This window comes from Lissotriton helveticus, chromosome 1_2 (genome assembly GCF_964261635.1).
Source record: "Lissotriton helveticus chromosome 1_2, aLisHel1.1, whole genome shotgun sequence".
NCBI lineage: Eukaryota > Metazoa > Chordata > Amphibia > Caudata > Salamandridae > Lissotriton > Lissotriton helveticus.
This window is the reverse complement of record NC_136058.1, coordinates 327,339,352-327,359,163: the sequence shown is the minus strand read 5'-3', so window position 1 is coordinate 327,359,163 and position 19,812 is coordinate 327,339,352. Positions and strand designations below refer to the sequence as shown.

General features: G+C 37.5%; 8 non-coding genes across 8 annotated transcripts; all 8 read right to left on the bottom strand.

Moving 5' to 3' along the window:
- Positions 1–1,266: 1,266 nt before the first annotated feature.
- TRNAC-GCA (transfer RNA cysteine (anticodon GCA)) lies at positions 1,267–1,338 on the bottom strand. The gene has a single exon. It is a non-coding gene; the product is annotated as a tRNA-Cys (tRNA).
- Positions 1,339–2,347: 1,009 nt separating this feature from the next.
- Positions 2,348–2,419, bottom strand: TRNAC-GCA (transfer RNA cysteine (anticodon GCA)). The gene has a single exon. It is a non-coding gene; the product is annotated as a tRNA-Cys (tRNA).
- A 1,010-nt stretch (positions 2,420–3,429) lies between these two features.
- TRNAC-GCA (transfer RNA cysteine (anticodon GCA)) lies at positions 3,430–3,501 on the bottom strand. Its single transcript has one exon. It is a non-coding gene; the product is annotated as a tRNA-Cys (tRNA).
- Positions 3,502–8,847: 5,346 nt separating this feature from the next.
- TRNAS-GCU (transfer RNA serine (anticodon GCU)) lies at positions 8,848–8,919 on the bottom strand. Its single transcript has one exon. It is a non-coding gene; the product is annotated as a tRNA-Ser (tRNA).
- Positions 8,920–9,927: 1,008 nt separating this feature from the next.
- Positions 9,928–9,999, bottom strand: TRNAC-GCA (transfer RNA cysteine (anticodon GCA)). Its single transcript has one exon. It is a non-coding gene; the product is annotated as a tRNA-Cys (tRNA).
- A 3,174-nt stretch (positions 10,000–13,173) lies between these two features.
- Positions 13,174–13,245, bottom strand: TRNAC-GCA (transfer RNA cysteine (anticodon GCA)). The gene has a single exon. It is a non-coding gene; the product is annotated as a tRNA-Cys (tRNA).
- A 5,339-nt stretch (positions 13,246–18,584) lies between these two features.
- Positions 18,585–18,656, bottom strand: TRNAC-GCA (transfer RNA cysteine (anticodon GCA)). Its single transcript has one exon. It is a non-coding gene; the product is annotated as a tRNA-Cys (tRNA).
- Positions 18,657–19,666: 1,010 nt separating this feature from the next.
- Positions 19,667–19,738, bottom strand: TRNAC-GCA (transfer RNA cysteine (anticodon GCA)). Its single transcript has one exon. It is a non-coding gene; the product is annotated as a tRNA-Cys (tRNA).
- Between the last annotated feature and the right edge of the window lie 74 nt (positions 19,739–19,812).

The following is a 19,812-nucleotide window of genomic DNA, read 5'->3' as shown; positions in this document are numbered from 1 at the left end:
AAATTTCCCAAAGGGAATACCAAGCCGAGTGTTAAAAACTGCATTTACTCACAGGCTTTGAGCAGGAAACACTGAAATTCTATTAAAGTGCAATATCCAAGGGAACACTGACTCTGTCAAAGATGATCAAAATGGAATTGATGAAAAGTCCCAATTACAAACAACAGAATCAAAATAGGGTGAGGGGACAGCAGGATTTGAAACAGGGACCTCTTGATCTGCAGTCAATATAGCTCTACCACCGAGCTATATCCCCAGCTTTACAGTAAAATCAGAATGACAAAATGTCAGTACATCATGAAAGAGTGAGTGGATCATACTAAGTTGTTCCGGAAAGTACAACCTTGAAACTGTGGAACAGGAGAAATAGTCCTTAATAATATTTGTTAAAGGAAAACTAGATCATTTAAAAAACAGATATTTGTTTCATTGTTATTTTATTTGAATAGGCAGTGGTACATAGAACCAATGCCTCTACATACAATGATTGTTTTGAAACATTCTTAAAGGGGAAGAGGTTTTTACGGGACACCTTATCATTTGAGGATTGGTTACCACAATCACTGAGATGGTGATGAAGTATGATTGTTTTGGGCCAAATTATGGAGGAAAAACATTTCTATGTACCACTACAATTCGGTATTTGGAAGGTACACCCAAACACCCCTTTCGAATACCTTCCATTTAATACATCAGAAAAAGCCATTTTGCGTTTGCAAATGGCCTGATTCTTCAGACCAGCCTTATTGCAACTGCAATGATAGTTTGTGCATCTTGCACGTAGGCAGAGCTTTTAAGTAGAAATTAAATAGTTCCTACGTTGCACAAAAATGAAGTGCTTCAAACAAACACATACTTTGCATGCACAGAGAAGAGGTGGAATATATGTAAGACTGAAGACACAGGTGAATTGAGAAATAGATTGACTGCTTCGCTGCCAAGTTTTATACGCCATTTCTCCAGTGCAATACACGAAAGCACCAAACAGTATAACAAAGTTGTCAATTGGTTTCATAGTCCATTCCCTTTGTTTAGTGCTGTGAAAGGAAGAGCCGAATTCCAAAATTGATCAATGATGTTTCAGAAATTTCCCAAAGGCAATACCAAGCCGAGTGTTAAAAACTGCATTTACTCACAGGTTTTGAGAAGCAAACACTGTAATACCATTAAAATGCAATATCCAAGGGAACACTGACTCTGTCAAAGATGATCCAAATGGAATTGATGAAAAGTCCCAATTACAAACAACAGAATCAAAATAGGGTGAGGGGACACCCGGATTTGAACCAGGGACCTCTTGATCTGCAGTTAAATGCTCTACCACTGAGCTATATCCCCAGCTTTTCAGTAAAATCAGAATGACAAAATATCAGTACATCATGAAAGAGTGTGAGGATCATACTAAGTTGTGCCAGAAAGTACAACCTTGAAACTGTGGAACAGGAGAAGTAGTCCTTAATATTATTTATTAAAGGAAAACTGGATCATTTAAAAAACAGATATTTGTTTTATTGTTATTTTTTTTGAATAGGCAGTCGTACATAGGACCAATGCCCCTACATACAATGATTGTTTTGAAACATTCTTAAAGGGGAAGAGGTTTTTATGGGACACCTTATCATTTGAGGATTGGTTACCATAATCACTGAGATTGTAATGAAGTATGATTGTTTTGGGCCAAATTATGGTGGAAAACATTTCTACGTACCACTACAATTCGGTATTTGGAAGGTACACCCAAACACCCCTTTCGAATAACTTCCATTTAATACATCAGAAAAAGCCATTTTGCATTTGTAAATGGCCTGATTCTTCAGACCAGCCTTCTTGCAACTGCAATGATAGTTTGTACATCTTGCAAGTAGGCAGAGCTTTTAAGGAGAAATTAAATAGTTCCTACGTTGCACAAAAATGAAGTGCTTCAAACAAACACATACTTTGCATGCACTGAGAAGAGGTGGAATATATGTAAGACTGAAGACACAGGTGAAATGAGAAATAGATTGACTGCTTCGCCGCCAAGTTTTATACGCAATTTCTTCAGTGCAATACAAGAAAGCACCAAACAGTATAACAAAGTTGTCAATTGGTTTCATAGTCCATTCCCTTTGTTTACTGCTGTGAAAGGAAGAGCCGAATTCCAAAATTGATCAATGATGTTTCAGAAATTTCCCAAAGGGAATACCAAGCCGAGTGTTAAAAACTGCATTTACTCACAGGTTTTGAGAAGCAAACACTGAAATGCTATTAAAGTGCAATATCCAAGGGAACACTGACTCAGTCAAAGATGATCCAAATGGAATTGATGGAGAGTCCCAATTACAAACAACAGAATCAAAATATGGTGAGGGGACACCAGGATTTGAACCAGGGACCTCTTGATCTGCAGTCAAATGCTCTACCACTGAGCTATATCCCCAGCTTTTCAGTACATTCAGAATGACAAAATATCAGAACATCATGAAAGAGTGTGAGGATCATACTAAGTTGTGCCAGAAAGTACAACCTTGAAACTGTGGAACAGGAGAAGTAGTCCTTAATATTATTTATTAAAGGAAAACCGGATCATTTAAAAAACAGATATTTGTTTCATTGTTATTTTATTTGAATAGGCAGTCGTACATAGGACCAATGCCTCTACATACAATGATTGTTTTGAAACATTCTTAAAGGGGAAGAGGTTTTTACGGGACACCTTATCATTTGAGGATTCGTTACCACAAACACTGAGATGGTGATAAAGTATGATTGTTTTGGGCCAAATTATGGTGGAAAAGCATTTCTACGTACCACTACAATTCGGTATTTGGAAGGTACACCCAAACACCCCTTTCGAATAACTTCCATTTAATACATCAGAAAAAGCCATTTTGCGTTTGCAAATGGCCTGATTCTTCAGACCAGCCTTCTTGCAACTGCAATGATAGTTCGTACATCTTGCAAGTAGGCAGAGCTTTGTAAGGAGAAATTAAATAGTTCCTACGTTGCACAAAAATGAAGTGCTTCAAGCAAACACATACTCTGCATGCACAGAGAAGAGGTGGAATATATGTAAGACTGAAACACAGGTGAAATGAGAAATAGATTGACTGCTTCGCTGCCAAGTTTTATACGCAATTTCTTCAGTGCAATACAAGAAAGCACCAAACAGTATAACAAAGTTGTCAATTGGTTTCATAGTCCATTCCCTTTGTTTAGTGCTGTGAAAGGAAGAGCCGAATTCCAAAATGTATCAATGATGTTTCAGAAATTTCCCAAAGGGAATACCAAGCCGAGTGTTAAAAACTGCATTTACTCACAGGATTTGAGCAGGAAACACTGAAATGCTATTAAAGTACAATATCCAAGGGAACACTGACTCTGTCAAAGATGATCCAAATGGAATTGATGAAAAGTCCCAATTGCAAACAACAGAATCAAAATAGGGTGAGGAGACACCCGGATTTGAACCAGGGACCTCTTGATCTGCAGTCAAATGCTCTACCACTGAGCTATATCCCCATCTTTTCAGCAATATCAGAATGACAAAATATCGGTACATCATGAAAGAGTGTGAGGATCATACTAAGTTGTGCCAGAAATTACAACCTTGAAACTGTGGAACAGGAGAAGTAGTCCTTAATATTATTTATTAAAGGAAAACTGGATCATTTAAAAAACATATTTATTTGTTTCATTGTTATTTTATTTGAATAGGCAATGGTACATAGGACCAATGCCTCTACATACAATGATTCTTTTGAAACATTCTTAAAGGGGAAGAGGTTTTTACGGGACACCTTATCATTTGAGGATTGGTTACCACAATCACTGAGATGATGATGAAGTATGATTGATTTGGGCCAAATTACGGTGGAAAAACATTTTATGTACCACTACAATTCGGTATTTCGAAGGTACACCCAAACACCCCTTTCGAATAACTTCCATTTAATACATCAGAAAAAGCCATTTTGCGTTTGCAAATGGCTTGATTCTTCAGACCAGCCTTCTTGCAACTGCAATGATAGTTCGTACATCTTGCAAGTAGGCAGAGCTTTTAAGGAGAAATTAAATAGTTCCTACGTTGCACAAAAATGAAGTGCTTCAAACAAACACATACTTTGCATGCACAGAGAAGAGGTGGAATATATGTAAGACTGAAGACACAGGTGAAATGAGAAATAGATTGACTGCTTCGCCGCCAAGTATTATACGCCATTTCTTCAGTGCAATACAAGAAAGCACCAAACAGTATAACAAAGTTGTCAATTGGTTTCATAGTCCATTCCCTTTGTTTAGTGCTGTGAAAGGAAGAGCCGAATTCCAAAATTGATCAATGATGTTTCAGAAATTTCCCAAAGGGAATACCAAGCCGAGTGTTAAAATCTGCATTTACTCACAGGTTTTGAGAAGCAAACACTGTAATGCCATTAAAGTGCAATATCCAAGGGAACACTGACTCTGTCAAAGATGATCCAAATGGAATTGATGGAAAGTCCCAATTACAAACAACAGAATCAAAATAGGGTGAAGGGACACCAGGATTTGAACCAGGGACCTCTTGATCTGCAGTCAAATGCTCTACCACTGAGATATATCCCCAGATTTACAGTAAAATCAGAATGACAAAATATCAGTACATCATGAAAGAGTGAGTGGATCATACTAAGTTGTTCCGGAAAGTACAACCTTGAAACTGTGGAACAGGAGAAATAGTCCTTAATATTATATATTAAAGGAACACTGGATCATTTAAAAAAACAGATATTCGTTTCATTGTTATTTTATTTGAATAGGCAGTGGTACATAGAACTAATGCCTCTACATACAATGATTGTTTTGAAACATTCTTAAAGGGGAAGAGTTTTTTACGGGACACCTTATCATTTGAGGATTGGTTACCACAATCACTGGGATGGTGATGAAGTATGATTGTTTTGGGCCAAATTATGGTGGAAAAACATTTCTACGTACCACTACAATTCGGTATTTGGAAGGTACATCCAAACACCCCTTTCGAATAACTTCCATTTAATACATCAGAAAAAGCCATTTTGCGTTTGCAAATGGCCTGATTCTTCAGACCAGCCTTCTTGCAACTGCAACGATAGTTCGTACATCTTGCAAGTAGGCAGAGCTTTTAAGGAGAAATTTAATAGTTCCTACGTTGCACAAAAATGAAGTGCTTCAAACAAACACATACTTTGCATGCACAGAGAAGAGGTGGAATATATGTAAGACTGAAGACACAGGTGAAATGAGAAATAGATTGACTGCTTCGCTGCCAAGTTTTATACGCAATTTCTTCAGTGCAATACAAGAAAGCAACAAACAGTATAACAAAGTTGTCAATTGGTTTCATAGTCCATTCCCTTTGTTTAGTGCTGTGAAAGGAAGAGCAGAATTCCAAAATTGATCAATGATGTTTCAGAAATTTCCCAAAGGGAATACCAAGCCGAGTGTTAAAAACTGCATTTACTCACAGGCTTTGAGCAGGAAACACTGAAATGCTATTAAAGTGCAATATCCAAGGGAACACTGACTCTGTCAATGGTGATCCAAATGGAATTGATGAAAAGTCCGAATTACAAACAAAAGAATCAAAATAGGGTGAGGGGACACCTGGATTAGAACCAGGGACCTCTTTATCTGCAGTCAATTGCTCTACCACTGAGCTATATCCCCAGCTTTCTCAGGGAAATCAGAATGACAAAATATCAGTACATCATGAAAGAGTGTGAGGTTCATACTAAGTTGTGCCAGAAAGTACAACCTTGAAACTGTGGAACAGGAGAAATAGTCCTTAATATTATTTATTAACGGAAAACTGGATCATTTAAAAAAAATATTTATTTGTTTCATTGTTATTTTATTTGAAAAGGCAGTGGTACATAGGACCAATGCCTCTACATACAATGATTGTTTTGAAACATTCATAAAGGGGAAGAGGTTTTTACGGGACACCTTATCATTTGAGGATTGGTTACCACAATCAAGGAGATGGTGATGAAGTATGATTGTTTTGGCCAAATTATGGTGGAAAAACATTTCTACGTACCACTACAATTCGGTATTTGGAAGGTACACCCAAACACCCCTTTTCAATACCTTCCATTTAATACATAAGAAAAAGCCATTTTGCGTTTGCAAATGGCCTGATTCTTCAGACCAGCCTTCTTGCAACTGCAATGATAGTTCGTACATCTTGCACGTAGGTAGAGCTTTCAAGGAGAAATTAAATAGTTCCTACGTTGAACGAAAAATGAAGTGCTTCAAACAAACACATACTTTGCATGCACAGAGAAGAGGTGGAATATGTGTAAGACTGAAGACACAGGTGAAATGAGAAATAGATTGACTGCTTTGCTGCAAAGTTTTATACGCCATTTCTTCAGTGCAATACAAGAAAGCACCAAACAGTATAACAAAGTTGTCAATTGGTTTCATAGTCCATTCCCTTTGTTTAGTGCTGTGAAAGGAAGAGCCGTATTCCAAAATTGATCAATGATGTTTCAGAAATTTCCCAAAGGGAATACCAAGCCGAGTGTTAAAAACTGCATTTACTCACAGGCTTTGAGCAGGAAACACTGAAATGCTATTAAAGTGCAATATCCAAGGGAACACTGACTCTGTCAAAGATGATCCAAATGGAATTGATGAAAAGTCCGAATTACAAACAACAGAATCAAAATAGGGTGAGAGGACACCTAGATTAGAACCAGGGACCTCTTGATCTGCAGTCAAATGCTCTACCACTGAGCTATATCCCCAGCTTTTCAGTGAAGTCAGAATGACAAAATATCAGTACATCATGAAAGAGTGTGAGGATCATACTAAGTTGTGCCAGAAAGTACAACCTTGAAACTGTGGAACAGGAGTAGTAGTCCTTAATATTATTTATTAAAGGAAAACTGGATCATTTAAAAAACATATTTATTTGTTTCATTGTTATTTTATTTGAATAGGCAGTGGTACATAGGACCAATGCCTCTACGTACAGTGATTATTTTGAAACATTCATAAAGGGGAAGAGGTTTTTACGGGACACCTTATCATTTGAGGATTGGTTACCACAATCACTGAGATGGTGATGAAGTATGATTGTTTTGGGCCAAATTATGGTGGAAAAACATTTCTACGTACCACTACAATTCGGTATTTGGAAGGTACACCCAAACACCCCTTTCAAATAACTTCCATTTAATACATCAGAAAAAGCCATTTTGTGTTTGCAAATGGCCTGATTCTTCAGACCAGCCTTCTTGCAACTGCAATGATAGTTCGTACATCTTGCAAGTAGGCAGAGCTTTTAAGGAGAAATTAAATAGTTCCTACGTTGTACAAAAATGAAGTGCTTCAAACAAACACATACTTTGCATGCACAGAGAAGAGGTGGAATATATGTAAGACTGAAGACAGAGATGAAATGAGAAATACATTGACTGCTTCGCCGCCAAGTTTTATACGCCATTTCTTCAGTGCAATACAAGAAAGCACCAAACAGTATAACAAAGTTAGTAATTGGTTTCATAGTCCATTCCCTTTGTTTAGTGCTGTGAAAGGAAGAGCCGAATTCCAAAATTGATCAATGATGTTTCAGAAATTTCCCAAAGGGAATACCAAGCCGATTGTTTAAAAACTGCATTTACTCACAGGTTTTGAGCAGGAAACACTGAAATGTTATTAAAGTGCAATATCCAAGGGAACACTGACTCTGTCAAGGATGATCCAAATGGAATTGATGAAAAGTCCCAATTACAAACAACAGAATCAAAATAGGGTGAGGGGACACCCGGATTTGAACCAGGGACTTCTTGATCTGCAGTCAAATGCTCTACCACTTAGCTATATCCCCAGCTTTTCAGTAGAATCAGAATGACAAAATATCAGTACATCATGAAAGAGTGTGAGGATCATACTAAGTTGTGCCAGAAAGTACAACCTTGAAACTGTGGAACAGGAGAAGTAGTCCTTAATATTATTTATTAAAGGAAAACTGGATCATTTAAAAAACTGAAATTTGTTTCATTGTTATTTTATTTGAATAGGCAGTCTTACATAGGACCAATGCCTCTACATACAATGATTGTTTTGAAACATTCTTAAAGGGGAAGAGGTTTTTACGGGACATTTTATCATTTGAGGATTGGTTCCCACAGTCACTGAGATGGTGATGAAATATGATTGTTTTGGGCCAAATTATGGTGGAAAAACATTTCTACGTACCACTACAATTCGGTATTTGGAAGGTACACCCAAACACCCCTTTTGAATACCTTCCATTTAATACATCAGAAAAAGCCATTTTGCGTTTGCAAATGGCCTGATTCTTCAGACCAGCCTTCTTGCAACTGCAACGATATTTCGTACATCTTGCAAGTAGGCAGAGCTTTTAAGGAAAAATTAAATGGTTCCTACGTTGCACAAAAATGAAGTGCTTCAAACAAACATATACTTTGCATGCACAGAGAAGAGGTGGAATATATGTAAGACTGAAGACAGAGGTGAAATGAGAAATAGATTGACTGCTTCGCCGCCAAGTTTTATACGCCATTTCTTCAGTGCAATACAAGAAAGCACCAAACAGTATAACAAAGTTGTCAATTGGTTTCATAGTCCATTCCCTTTGTTTAGTGCTGTGAAAGGAAGAGCTGAATTCCAAAGTTGATCAATGATGTTTCAGAAATTTTCCAAAGGGAATACCAAGCCGAGTGTTAAAAACTGCATTTACCCACAGGTTTTGAGAAGCAAACACTGTAATGCCATTAAAGTGCAATATCCAAGGGAACACTGACTCTGTCAAAGATAATCCAAATGGAATTGATGGAATGTCCCAATTACAAACAACAGAATCAAAATAGGGTGAGGGGACACCAGGATTTGAACCAGGGACCTCTTGATCAGCAGTCAAATGCTCTACCACTGAGCTATATCCGCAGCATTTTTTTTGGCAAAATCAGAATGACAAAATATCAGTACATCATGAAAGAGTGTGAGGATCATACTAAGTTGTGCCAGAAAGTACAACCTTGAAACTGTGCAACAGGAGAAGTAGTCCTTAATATTATTTATTAAAGGAAAACTGGATCATTTAAAAAACAGATATTTGTTTCATTGTTATTTTATTTGAATAGGCAGTCGTACATAGGACCAATGCCTCTACATACAATGATTGTTTTGAAACATTCTTAAAGGGGAAGAGGTTTTTACGGGACACCTTATCATTTGAGGATTGGTTACCACAATCACTGAGATGGTGATGAAGTATGATTGTTTTGGGCCAAATTATGGAGGAAAAAAATTTCACCGTACCACTACAATTCGGTATGTGGAAGGTGCACCCAAACACCCCTTTCGAATACCTTCCACTTAATACATCAGAAAAAGCCTTTTGCGTTTGCAAATGGCCTGATTCTTCAGACCAGCCTTCTTGCAACTGCAATGATAGTTCGTACATCTTGCACGTAGGCAGAGCTTTTAAGGAGAAATTAAATAGTTCCTACGTTGCACAAAAATGAAGAGCTTCAAACGAACACATACTTTGCATGCACAGAGAAGAGGTGGAATATATGTAAGACTGAAGACACAGGTGAAATGAGAAATAGATTGCTTCGCTGCCAAGTTTTATACGCCATTTCTTCAGTGCAATACAAGAAAGCACCAAACAGTATAACAAAGTTGTCAATTGGTTTCATAGTCCATTCCCTTTGTTTAGTGCTGTGAAAGGAAGAGCCGAATTCCAAAATTGATTAATGATGTTTCAGAAATTTCCCAAAGGGAATACCAAGCCGAGTGTTAAAAACTGCATTTACTCACAGGATTTGAGCAGGAAACACTGAAATGCTATTAAAGTGCAATATCCAGGGAACACTGACTCTGTCAAAGATGATCCAAATGGAATTGATGAAAAGTCCCAATTACAAACAACAGAATCAAAATAGAGTGAGGGGACACCCGGATCTGAACCAGGGACCTCTTGATCTGCAGTCAAATGCTCTACCACTGAGCTATATCCCCATCTTTTCAACAACATCAGAATGACAAAATATCAGTACATCATGAAAGAGTGTGAGGATCATACTAGGTTGTGCCAGAAAGTACAACCTTGAAACTGTGGAACAGGAGAAGTAGTCCTTAATATTATTTATTAAAGGAAAACTGGATCATTTAAAAAACAGATTTATTTGTTTCATTGTTATTTTATTTGTATAGGCAGTGGTACATAGGACCAATGCCTCTACATACAATGATTGTTTTGAAACATTCTTAAAGGGGAAGAGGTTTTTACGGGACACCTTATCATTTGAGGATTGGTTACCACAATCACTGAGATGGTGATGAAGTATGATTGTTTTGGGCCAAATTATGGAGGAAAAAAATTTCACCGTACCACTACAATTCGGTATGTGGAAGGTACACCCAAACACCCCTTTCGAATACCTTCCACTTAATACATCAGAAAAAGCCATTTGCGTTTGCAAATGGCCTGATTCTTCAGACCAGCCTTCTTGCAACTGCAATGATAGTTCGTACATCTTGCACGTAGGCAGAGCTTTTAAGGAGAAATTAAATAGTTCCTACGTTGCACAAAAATGAAGTGCTTCAAACGAACACATACTTTGCATGCACAGAGAAGAGGTGGAATATATGTAAGACTGAAGACACAGGTGAAATGAGAAATAGATTGACTGCTTCGCTGCCAAGTTTTATACGCCATTTCTTCAGTGCAATACAAGAAAGCACCAAACAGTATAACAAAGTTGTCAATTGGTTTCATAGTCCATTCCCTTTGTTTAGTGCTGTGAAAGGAAGAGCCGAATTCCAAAATTGATCAATGATGTTTCAGAAATTTCCCAAAGGGAATACCAAGCCGAGTGTTAAAAACTGCATTTACTCACAGGATTTGAGCAGGAAACACTGAAATGCTATTAAAGTGCAATATCCAGGGAACACTGACTCTGTCAAAGATGATCCAAATGGAATTGATGAAAAGTCCCAATTACAAACAACAGAATCAAAATAGAGTGAGAGGACATCCGGATTTGAACCAGGGACCTCTTGATCTGCAGTCAAATGCTCTACCACTGAGCTATATCCCCATCTTTTCAGCAGTATCAGAATGACAAAATATCAGTACATCATGAAAGAGTGTGAGGATCATACTAAGTTGTGCCAGAAAGTACAACCTTGAAACTGTGGAACAGGAGAAGTAGTCCTTAATATTATTTATTAAAGGAAAACTGGATCATTTAAAAAACAGATTTATTTGTTTCATTGTTATTTTATTTGTATAGGCAGTGGTTCATAGGACCAATGCCTGTACATACAATGATTGTTTTGAAACATTCTTAAAGGGGAAGAGGTTTTACGGGACACCTTATCATTTGAGGATTGGTTACCACAATCACTGAGATGGTGATGAAGTATGATTGTTTTGGGCCAAATTATGGTGGAAAAAAATTTCTACGTACCTCTACAATTCGGTATTTGGAAGGTACACCCAAATACCCCTTTCGAATAACTTCCATTTAATACATCAGAAAAAGCCATTTTGCGTTTGCAAATGGCTTGATTCCTCAGACCAGCCTTCTTGCAACTGCAATGATAGTTCGAACATCTTGCAAGTAGTCAGAGCTTTTAAGGAGAAATTAAATAGTTCCTACGTTGCACAAAAATGAAGTGCTTCAAACAAACACATACTTTGCATGCACAGAGAAGAGGTGGAATATATGTAAGACGGAAGACAGAGGTGAAATGAGAAATAGATTGACTGCTTCGCCGCCAAGTTTTATACGCCTTTTCTTCAGTGCAATACAAGAAAGCACCAAACAGTATAACAAAGTTGTCAATTGGTTTCATAGTCCATTCCCTTTGTTTAGTGCTGTGAAAGGAAGAGCTGAATTCCAAAGTTGATCAATGATGTTTCAGAAATTTCCCAAAGGGAATACCAAGCCTAGTGTTAAAAACTGCATTTACCCACAGGTTTTGAGAAGCAAACACTGTAATGCCATTAAAGTGCAATATCCAAGGGAACACTGACTCTGTCAAAGATGATCCAAATGGAATTGATGGAATGTCCCAATTACAAACAACAGAATCAAAATAGGGTGAGGGGACACCAGGATTTGAACCAGGGACGTCTTGATCTGCAGTCAAATGCTCTACCACTGAGCTATATCCGCAGCTTTTCAGCAAAATTAGAATGACAAAATATCAGTACATCATGAAAGAGTGTGAGGATCATACTAAGTTGTGCCAGAAAGTACAACCTTGAAACTGTGGAACAGGAGAAGTAGTCCTTAATATTATTTATTAAAGGAAAACTGGATCATTTAAAAAACAGATATTTGTTTCATTGTTATTTTATTTGAATAGGCAGTCGTACATAGGACCAATGCCTCTACATACAATGATTGTTTTGAAACATTCTTAAAGGGGAAGAGGTTTTTACGGGACACCTTATCATTTGAGGATTGGTTACCACAATCACTGAGATGGTGATGAAGTATGATTGTTTTGGGCCAAATTATGGAGGAAAGAAATGTCACCGTACCACTACAATTCGGTATGTGGAAGGTACACCCAAACACTCCTTTCGAATACCTTCCACTTAATACATCAGAAAAAGCCATTTGCGTTTGCAAATGGCCTGATTCTTCAGACCAGCCTTCTTGCAACTGCAATGATAGTTCGTACATCTTGCACGTAGGCAGAGCTTTTAAGGAGAAATTAAATAGTTCCTACGTTGCACAAAAATGAAGTGCTTCAAACAAACACATACTTTGCATGCACAGAGAAGAGGTGGAATATATGTAAGACTGAAGACACAGGTGAAATGAGAAATAGATTGACTGCTTCGCTGCCAAGTTTTATACGCCATTTCTTCAGTGCAATACAAGAAAGCACCAAACAGTATAACAAAGTTGTCAATTGGTTTCATAGTCCATTCCCTTTGTTTAGTGCTGTGAAAGGAAGAGCCGAATTCCAAAATTGATCAATGATGTTTCAGAAATTTCCCAAAGGGAATACCAAGCCGAGTGTTAAAATCTGCATTTACTCACAGGTTTTGAGAAGCAAACACTGTAATGCCATTAAAGTGCAATATCCAAGGGAACACTGACTCTGTCAAAGATGATCCAAATGGAATTGATGGAAAGTCCCAATTACAAACAACAGAATCAAAATAGGGTGAGAGGACACCAGGATTTGAACCAGGGACCTCTTGATCTGCAGTCAAATGCTCTACCACTGAGCTATATCCCCAGCTTTTCAGTAAAATCAGAATGACAAAATATCAGTACATCATGAAAGAGTGTGAGGATCATACTAAGTTGTGCCAGAAAGTACAACCTTGAAACTGTGGAACAGGAGAAGTAGTCCTTAATATTATTTATTAAAGGAAAACTGGATCATTTAAAAAACAGATATTTGTTTCATTGTCATTTTATTTGAATAGGTAGTCGTACATAGGACCAATGCCTCTACATACAATGATTGTTTTGAAACATTCTTAAAGGGGAAGAGGTTTTTACGGGACACCTTATCATTTGAGGATTGGTTACCACAATCACTGAGATGGTGATGAAGTATGATTGTTTTGGGCCAAATTATGGTGGAAAAACATTTCTACGTACCACTACAATTCGGTATTTGGAAGGTACACCCAAATACCCCTTTCGAATAACTTCCATTTAATACATCAGAAAAAGCCATTTTGCGTTTGCAAATGGCTTGATTCTTCAGACCAGCCTTCTTGCAACTGCAATGATAGTTCGAACATCTTGCAAGTAGGCAGAGCTTTTAAGGAGAAATTAAATAGTTCCTACGTTGCACAAAAATGAAGTGCTTCAAACAAACACATACTTTGCATGCACAGAGAAGAGGTGGAATATATGTAAGACTGAAGACACAGGTGAAATGAGAAATAGATTGACTGCTTCGCTGCCAAGTTTTATACGCCATTTTTCAGTGCAATACAAGAAAGCACCAAACAGTATAACAAAGTTGTCAATTGGTTTCATAGTCCATTCCCTTTGTTTAGTGCTGTGAAAGGAAGAGCCGAATTCCAAAATTGATCAATGATGTTTCAGAAATTTCCCAAAGGGAATACCCAGCCGAGTGTTAAAATCTGCATTTACTCACAGGTTTTGAGAAGCAAACACTGTAATGCCATTAAAGTGCAATATCCAAGGGAACACTGACTCTGTCAAAGATGATCCAAATGGAATTGATTGAAGGTCCCAATTACAAACAACAGAATCAAAATAGGGTGAGGGGACACCAGGATTTGAACCAGGTACCTCTTGATCTGCAGTCAAATGCTCTACCACTGAGCTATATCCCCAGCTTTTCAGTAAAATCAGAATGACAAAATATCATTACATCATGAAAGAGTGTGAAGATCATACTAAGTTGTGCCAGAAAGTACAACCTTGAAACTGTGGAACAGGAGAAGTAGTCCTTAATATTATTTATTAAAGGAAAACTGGATCATTTAAAAAACAGATATTTGTTTCATTGTTATTTTATTTGAATAGGCAGTCGTACATAGGACCAATGCCTCTACATACAATGATTGTTTTGAAACATTCTTAAAGGGGAAGAGGTTTTTACGGGACACCTTATCATTTGAGGATTGGTTCCCACAATCACTGAGATGGTGATGAAGTATGATTGTTTTAGGCCAAATTATGGTGGAAAAACATTTCTACGTACCACTACAATTCGGTATTTGGAAGGTACACCCAAACACCCCTTTCGAATAACTTCCATTTAATACATCAGAAAAAGCCATTTTGCGTTTGCAAATGGCCTGATTCTTCAGACCAGCCTTCTTGCAACTGCAATGATAGTTCGTACATCTTGCAAGTAGGCAGAGCTTTTAAGGAGAAATTAAATAGTTCCTACGTTGCACAAAAATGAAGTGCTTCAAACAAACACATACTTTGCATGCACAGAGAAGAGGTGGAATATATGTAAGACTGAAGACACAGGTGAAATGAGAAATAGATTGACTGCTTCGCTGCCAAGTTTTATACGCAATTTCTTCAGTGCAATACAAGAAAGCACCAAACAGTATAACAAAGTTGTCAATTGGTTTCATAGTCCATTCTCTTTGTTTAGTGCTATGAAAGGAAGAGCCGAATTCCAAAATTGATCAATGATGTTTCAGAAATTTCCCAAAGGGAATACCAAGCCGAGTGTTAAAAACTGCATTTACTCACAAGCTTTGAGCAGGAAACACTGAAATGCTATTAAAGTGCAATATCCAAGGGAACACTGACTCTGTCAAAGATGATCCAAATGGAATTGATGAAAAGTCCGAATTACAAACAACAGAATCAAAATAGGGTGAGAGGACACCTGGATTAGAACCAGGGACCTCTTGATCTGCAGTCAAATGCTCTACCACTGAGCTATATCCCCAGCTTTTCAGTGATGTCAGAATGACAAAATATCATTTCATCATGAAAGAGTGTGATGATCATACTAAGTTGTGCCAGAAAGTACAACCTTGAAACTGTGGAACAGGAGAAGTAGTCCTTAATATTATTTATTAAAGGAAAACTGGATCATTTAAAAAACATATTTATTTGTTTCATTGTTATTTTATTTGAATAGGCAGTGGTACATAGGACCAATGCCTCTATATACAGTGATTATTTTGAAACATTCATAAAGGGGAAGAGGTTTTTACGGGACACCTTATCATTTGAGGATTGGTTACCACAATCACTGAGATGGTGATGAAGTATGATTGTTTTGGGCCAAATTATGGTGGAAAAACATTTCTACATACCACTACAATTCGGTATTTGGAAGGTACACCCAAACACCCCTTTCGAATAACTTCCATTTAATACATCAGAAAAAGCCATTTTGCGTTTGCAAATGGCCTGATTCTTCAGACCAGCCTTCTTGCAACTGCAATGATAGTTCGTACATCTTGCAAGTAGGCAGAGCTTTTAAGGAGAAATTAAATAGTTCCTACGTTGTACAAAAATGAAGTGCTTCAAACAAACACATACTTTACATGCACAGAGAAGAGGTGGAATATATGTAAGACTGAAGACAGAGGTGAAATGAGAAATACATTGACTGCTTCGCCGCCAAGTTTTATACGCCATTTCTTCAGTGCAATACAAGAAAGCACCAAACAGTATAACAAAGTTAGTAATTGGTTTCATAGTCCATTCCCTTAGTTTAGTGCTGTGAAAGGAAGAGCCGAATTCCAAAATTGATCAATGATGTTTCAGAAATTTCCCAAAGGGAATACCAAGCCGATTGTTTAAAAACTGCATTTACTCACAGGTTTTGAGCAGGAAACACTGAAATGTTATTAAAGTGCAATATCCAAGGGAACACTGACTCTGTCAAAGATGATCCAAATGGAATTGATGAAAAGTCCCAATTACAAACAACAGAATCAAAATAGGGTGAGGGGACACCCGGATTTGAACCAGGGACTTCTTTATCTGCAGTCAAATGCTCTACCACTTAGCTATATCCCCAGCTTTTCAGTAGAGTCAGAATGACAAAATATCAGTACATCATGAAAGAGTGTGAGGATCATACTAAGTTGTGCCAGAAAGTACAACCTTGAAACTGTGGAACAGGAGAAGTAGTCCTTAATATTATTTTTTAAAGGAAAACTGGATCATTTAAAAAACAGATTTATTTGTTTCATTGTTATTTTATTTGTATAGGCAGTGGTACATAGGACCAATGCCTCTACATAAAATGATTGTTTTGAAACATTCTTAAAGGGGAAGAGGTTTTACGGGACACCTTATCATTTGAGGATTGGTTACCACAATCACTGAGATGGTGATGAAGTATGATTGTTTTGGGCCAAATTATGGTGGAAAAACATTTCTACGTACCTCTACAATTCGGTATTTGGAAGGTACACCCAAATACCCCTTTCGAATAACTTCCATTTAATACATCAGAAAAAGCCATTTTGCGTTTGCAAATGGCTTGATTCTTCAGACCAGCCTTCTTGCAACTGCAATGATAGTTCGAACATCTTGCAAGTAGGCAGAGCTTTTAAGGAGAAATTAAATAGTTCCTACGTTGCACAAAAATGAAGTGCTTCAAACAAACACATACTTTGCATGCACAGAGAAGAGGTGGAATCTATGTAAGACTGAAGACAGAGGTGAAATGAGAAATAGATTGACTGCTTCGCCGCCAAGTTTTATACGCCATTTCTTCAGTGCAATACAAGAAAGCACCAAACAGTATAACAAAGTTGTCAATTGGTTTCATAGTCCATTCCCTTTGTTTAGTGCTGTGAAAGGAAGAGCTGAATTCCAAAGTTGATCAATGATGTTTCAGAAATTTCCCAAAGGGAATACCAAGCCGAGTGTTAAAAACTGCATTTACCCACAGGTTTTGAGAAGCAAACACTGTAATGCCATTAAAGTGCAATATCCAAGGGAACACTGACTCTGTCAAAGATGATCCAAATGGAATTGATGGAATGTCCCAATTACAAACAACAGAATAAAAATAGGGTGAGGGGACACCAGGATTTGAACCAGGGACCTCTTGATCTGCAGTCAAATGCTCTACCACTGAGCTATATCCGCAGCTTTTCAGAAAAATCAGAATGACAAAATATCAGTACATCATGAAAGAGTGTGAGGATCATACTAAGTTGTGCCAGAAAGTACAACCTTGAAACTGTGGAACAGGAGAAGTAGTCCTTAATATTATTTATTAAAGGAAAACTGGATCATTTAAAAAACAGATATTTGTTTCATTGTTATTTTATTTGAATAGACAGTCGTACATAGGACCAATGCCTCTACATACAATGATTGTTTTGAAACATTCTTAAAGGGGAAGAGGTTTTTACGGGACACCTTATCATTTGAGGATTGGTTACCACAATCACTGAGATGGTGATGAAGTATGATTGTTTTGGGCAAAATTATGGAGGAAAAACATTTCACCGTACCACTACAATTCGGTATGTGGAAGGTACACCCAAACACTCCTTTCGAATACCTTCCACTTAATACATCAGAAAAAGCCATTTGCGTTTGCAAATGGCCTGATTCTTCAGACCAGCCTTCTTGCAACTGCAATGATAGTTCGTACATCTTGCACGTAGGCAGAGCTTTTAAGGAGAAATTAAATAGTTCCTACGTTGCACAAAAATGAAGTGCTTCAAACAAACACATACTTTGCATGCACAGAGAAGAGGTGGAATATATGTAAGACTGAAGACACAGGTGAAATGAGAAATAGATTGACTGCTTCGCTGCCAAGTTTTATACGCCATTTCTTCAGTGCAATACAAGAAAGCACCAAACAGTATAACAAAGTTGTCAATTGGTTTCATAGTCCATTCCCTTTGTTTAGTGCTGTGAAAGGAAGAGCCGAATTCCAAAATTGATCAATGATGTTTCAGAAATTTCCCAAAGGGAATACCAAGCCGAGTGTTAAAAACTGCATTTACTCACAGGATTTGACCAGGAAACACTGAAATGCTATTAAAGTGCAATATCCAGGGAACACTGACTCTGTCAAAGATTATCCAAATGGAATTGATGAAAAGTCCCAATTACAAACAACAGAATCAAAATAGAGTAAGGGGACACCCGGATTTGAACCAGGGACCTCTTGATCTGCAGTCAAATGCTCTACCACTGAGCTATATCCCCATCTTTTCAGCAATATCAGAATGACAAAATATCAGTACATCATGAAAGAGTGTGAGGATCATACTAAGTTGTGCCAGAAAGTACAACCTTGAAACTGTGGAACAGGAGAAGTAGTCCTTAATATTATTTATTGAAGGAAAACTGGATCATTTAAAAAACAAATTTATTTGTTTCATTGTTATTTTATTTGTATAGGCAGTGGTACATAGGACCAATGCCTCTACATACAATGATTGTTTTGAAACATTCTTAAAGAGAAGAGGTTTTACGGGACACCTTATCATTTGAGGATTGGTTACCACAATCACTGAGATGGTGATGAAGTATGATTGTTTTGGGCCAAATTATGGTGGAAAAACATTTCTACGTACCTCTACAATTCGGTATTTGGAAGGTACACCCAAATACCCCTTTCGAATAACTTCCATTTAATACATCAGAAAAAGCCATTTTGCGTTTGCAAATGGCTTGATTCTTCAGACCAGCCTTCTTGCAACTGCAATGATAGTTCGAACATCTTGCAAGTAGGCAGAGCTTTTAAGGAGAAATTAAATAGTTCCTACGTTGCACAAAAATGAAGTGCTTCAAACAAACACATACTTTGCATGCACAGAGAAGAGGTGGAATATATGTAAGACTGAACAAATAGGTGAAATGAGAAATAGATTGACTGCTTCGCCGCCAAGTTTTATACGCCATTTCTACAGTGCAATACAAGAAAGCACCAAACAGTATAACAAAGTTGTCAATTGGTTTCATAGTCCATTCCCTTTGTTTAGTGCTGTGAAAGGAAGAGCCGAATTCCAAAATTGATCAATGATGTTTCAGAAATTTCCCAAAGGGAATACCAAGCCGAGTGTTAAAATCTGCATTTACTCACAGGTTTTGAGAAGCAAACACTGTAATGCCATTAAAGTGCAATATCCAAGGGAACACTGACTCTGTCAAAGATGATCCAAATGGAATTGATGGAAAGTCCCAATTACAAACAACAGAATCAAAATAGGGTGAGGGGACACCAGGATTTGAACCAGGGACCTCTTGATCTGCAGTCAAATGCTCTACCACTGAGCTATATCCCCAGCTTTTCAGTAAAATCAGAATGACAAAATATCAGTACATCATGAAAGAGTGTGAGGATCATACTAAGTTGTGC